Source organism: Pleurodeles waltl, chromosome 5 (genome assembly GCF_031143425.1).
Source record: "Pleurodeles waltl isolate 20211129_DDA chromosome 5, aPleWal1.hap1.20221129, whole genome shotgun sequence".
NCBI lineage: Eukaryota > Metazoa > Chordata > Amphibia > Caudata > Salamandridae > Pleurodeles > Pleurodeles waltl.
This window is the reverse complement of record NC_090444.1, coordinates 1822785457-1822789579: the sequence shown is the minus strand read 5'-3', so window position 1 is coordinate 1822789579 and position 4123 is coordinate 1822785457.

Below are 4123 nucleotides of genomic sequence, written 5' to 3'. Positions count from 1 at the left end.
GTTCTACCCACTAGCACACACAAGCTGCAATGACAGTGTGCATGTGTTTGGTGAGGGGTTCCTTAGGGTGGCACAATACATACTGCAGCCCTTAGGGACCCTTCCTGGTCACAGAGCCGTTGGTACCACTGGTACCTTTTACAAGGGACTTAGCTGTGTGCCAGGGGTGTGCCACTTGTGGAAACAATGGTACAGTTTTGGGAAAGAACACTGGTGCTGTGGCCTGGTTAGCAGGGTCCCATCACACTCTCAGTCAAGTCAGCATCAATATCAGGCAAAAAGTGGGGGGAAAACCATGCCAAAAGTCAGATTAATGTAGTTATTTGCAGATATTATCCCTCCCCGAGGAAAAATGAAAATGCCCACAACGAGACAAATGCATGGACGTTGAATAAAAGGTCCATGCGTGTCCAGTGTGTCTCAGGCACAGGCAATCAACCCCCAGCCCATCCCCTGATAGGTGGCCGTGTCCACCCCCCAAGATGGTTTGACCATTATGCCTCTTACTGTGGCCGTGGTTTGGATGGGTCAGAAGGATCAGTGCCTCGAAGTTGATGGATGTTGACCCACTTATATCAACTGTACACTTTGGCACAGTTGATGTTTCAGGTCGTCAATAAGATATTGAAATCAAGTTATTCATTCAAATTGTGGTTGTCTTATGAGCTGAGCAATGTGCTCATTGCCTGAGAGTTCATGTTCCAAAGATTCTACAAATGTTCTATTTAAGTTGACTGTTCAGCAATACGTGAGTGTCTACGTCAGTATTGGGTATAATTACAAGCAGTACCGACTGCACTAATAAAAATGATCTTATCGTGTTCACGTGAGCTTCAAGGATGGTTCATAAAATCCATAATGCCCCATCCATTCCAGGAAATATTCCACGTAACTAGAGATGTGGACATGATGTCCAGCCTTCTTTGTTTGAGTCCCAGATAATGCACAACCTGCTGCCAGGGATGGCTTCCAAGGGATGGAGGGGCGGAGGGTAGAGGAATGGCGACGAGGATGTCACGCTACCTCCCATCCTGCCCTCTGACGCTTGGGGTCACGTCTATATGGGCTGCGTGACTCTTTCATCTAATGGCGATCACGGGAATCTTATACCCTTTAAAGTAAACCTAATGAGCAGGGGATGCTAATGAAAAGTACATTATTTATTCAGAGGTCAGTGAATACCCTGGGGACATGCTTCCAGAGAGCTGCCTTCTGGGCGCAGGCTTTCTTTTCATTAAGATGAGTTTGACTTCATTTTTTAAATGTCTTTGACCTCGAGCTCGTCATTAATTTTTCATTGTTGTTTCTAAATGTCGTGGGCATCAATGCAGAACTGAGGTCCTGAAGGGACAGGGCCTCGGTGGGCGGAGTTCACCTTAACGAAGCTCTTAGGGTCACCTTTAGTTAAGTAACCATGGAAAGGGACCACCAAAGGATGCTGCTGGGGACGGGTGATATCCTATTAGTGAATGCTTATGTTTGGCAGATCCGTCTGTTTCCCATTCGAGGACTGCCTTTTTAACTCACAGGAAAGAGGCTTGAAAGCGCTTGAAGAGCACGAAGCCCCTTCTGTGCAGATACTGTTCTCCAGTGATTCATTAAGCATCAGCCACACTTGTGATATCAGCGTAAACAAGCTTTGGCAAAGCCAATAGGTTTGGCCTCGATTATGTCTTATATAAGGAAATATATAGGCCCAGATTTATGAAAAGTGGCGCTGCACTTAGGGCAGTGCCATTTTTCTTGCGCCCCTTAGCGCCCCCTAAAATACAGTGCACCATGGTGGTAGTCTACCACCGTAGACATGTGCTTTTGCTTTTTGTGGAATATATGTGGAACTATTTTATAACTGAAAACCGACTCTGTCATCACACATTTAATTTTTTATGCCATTCATGAACTGTATATACCAATTGTTTTTGTTTAACACTGCAACAGGTATTTTGTATGTATTTTTGTCATCAGCAGACTAGAAGACATGAGTCTAAACACAACTGAAAGATATAAAAGGCTGGTCTTCCTTTTAAATGGAGCTCCATTGCTAATGGTAGGAAAGATACAAGCAGGGTATTTGCAATTTTACTAACAGCCAACAGCTGTCCTCAAAGAAGAATACAATTACTTGAAACCTGAAGTTGTACTATGAAGCCAAAATGTCTTGGGAGAAGAATACAATGGAGATTGGAAGGTGCAGTTGCACTATGCTACCAACAGAGGTCTCATGAAAGATGGAAGACTGCAGATGTGGTAAGCAGGAGACAGGCATGCTCACACAGAAGTATAATGCGCTGAACAGTCTCCTATAAGAGGTTAAGGCCAAAGGAGGGCAGGAGAGACCATAAAATGAGGAGGATGGCAGCACTTTCTGAGTGTCACAACTCCTCCTGGGTGCACACATAATGGTTCATCCATTTCATTTCCCCTGCATTCTGTTATTTGTAACCTTTTATAAATACCTGTAGACAGGGATAGGAGCACAAGACCAAAAAGAAAATGATTCTGACCTTCTTGCACTATTCATTCATAGTGTTTACAAGAGTGAGTTCTGTAACTTCTGTTTTTATTTTATGGAAATGTGAAACCATGTTTCACCATACACAACAAAGGCATGAGTGTGCACTGACAAAGTCGACATCTTGAGAGATTCATACAGCACTTCCCTGCATCTAGGTCCACGTTTTCTACAGCCACAGAGAAGTTCTGGAACACTAAAGGGTCGCTGTGCCACCTACAGATGTTTTCAGGGAGAGTGCAATGGAGAAGGGAAGCTTGTCACCCTCACTGGCGTGATATGTTTTACATCTATATTTTTCATCATAGTATTTCTTGTATTTACTTTGGGCTTGAATTAATTTTTCCTTAACCCTTTTATGGAACCACATCACTCTCTTAGACGACTTCACCCAACCCACATTATCTTTAGAAAAAGGTGTATGTAACCTCATTAGCTCAAAGGGACTACGTTCTGTAGTAGTGTTTGGTGTTGTTCTATATGACCATACCGTTTTAAGGGTCAAGAGCGCAAGCGCTCTGGCCCCTGTTGTAATCTCTCTGCGGGCTTTTAACCGTGCCTGTCACGCCCATCAGTTTGGTTGATTCGTGGGCTTGCCCTTTAAAATTCTCTTGATTTCATTAGTGAAAGGCACGCATACACCTTTTCCGATGTTTAGCCCTCCTCGAGCGCACCGGTAAGCTACTGAAAACATACAAGGCTCCATGTATTCAGCATGGTTTCTGGATTACTTTTTCTTTTAATTTGCTAAGCCGTGCGATCTTGCTGGGCAGTAGTCGAGCGCTTTGCATGACATCAACCCTGTTACATGGATAATTGCACTTTTGCCAGTTACATGGATAATTGCATTTTTGCCAATACGTTTGACTGCGAGCAAACTTCTATTTCTTTTTTGTGTCTCCTTCACGCTCATGGCAGCTGTTGGCTCGCTTATATGAAACTGTTTTACTTTTCATTTTCAGTTTATGTGGCAAGAAAATCTGGTTAGGAGTTTACAATGCTAATAGCTCTAACTCGAGCAAATGTGAGTCCCATTGCATTGCAAATGCTTGTTAATAGTTCCTTTCTCCATTTTAAATGGTTACCCTTTGCCAATTTAACAATGCCTTTAATGACTCTTGAACCTTTCCCTGCTGGATGGTACACCAAAGGGATCTTGTGCTTAAAACCATTCCTATTAAAAAAAAGATTTAGATATCTCTGAAATGAATTGTGGTCCGTTACCACTCAACACCATTTTAGGCAATCCTTCTTTCAGGAATGACTTATCCAGAACACTTACTAATTTACTAGCATATGTTTTTTGTACAAATTCCATCTCTAGCCACTTCTAGAAGTGATCTATGATGACAATTTCATACCATTGTTCAGTGCTCTCTAAAATAGGGTCCCATAATGTCAACACCGGTTCTCTCCCATGGCATGTTAGGACTGCTGATAGGGTGCAAAGGTGGTTAAAGAGTGTTTTGTGTTTTGTCAGCATTCTCACATTGAATACAATTTCTCACTTGTCTCTCAATGTCCTATTCTGCCCCAGACACCAATACAAGCTCTTCATTCTACACTTAGGGACAGATTTATACTTTTTGATGCAAAACTGCACTAACGCAG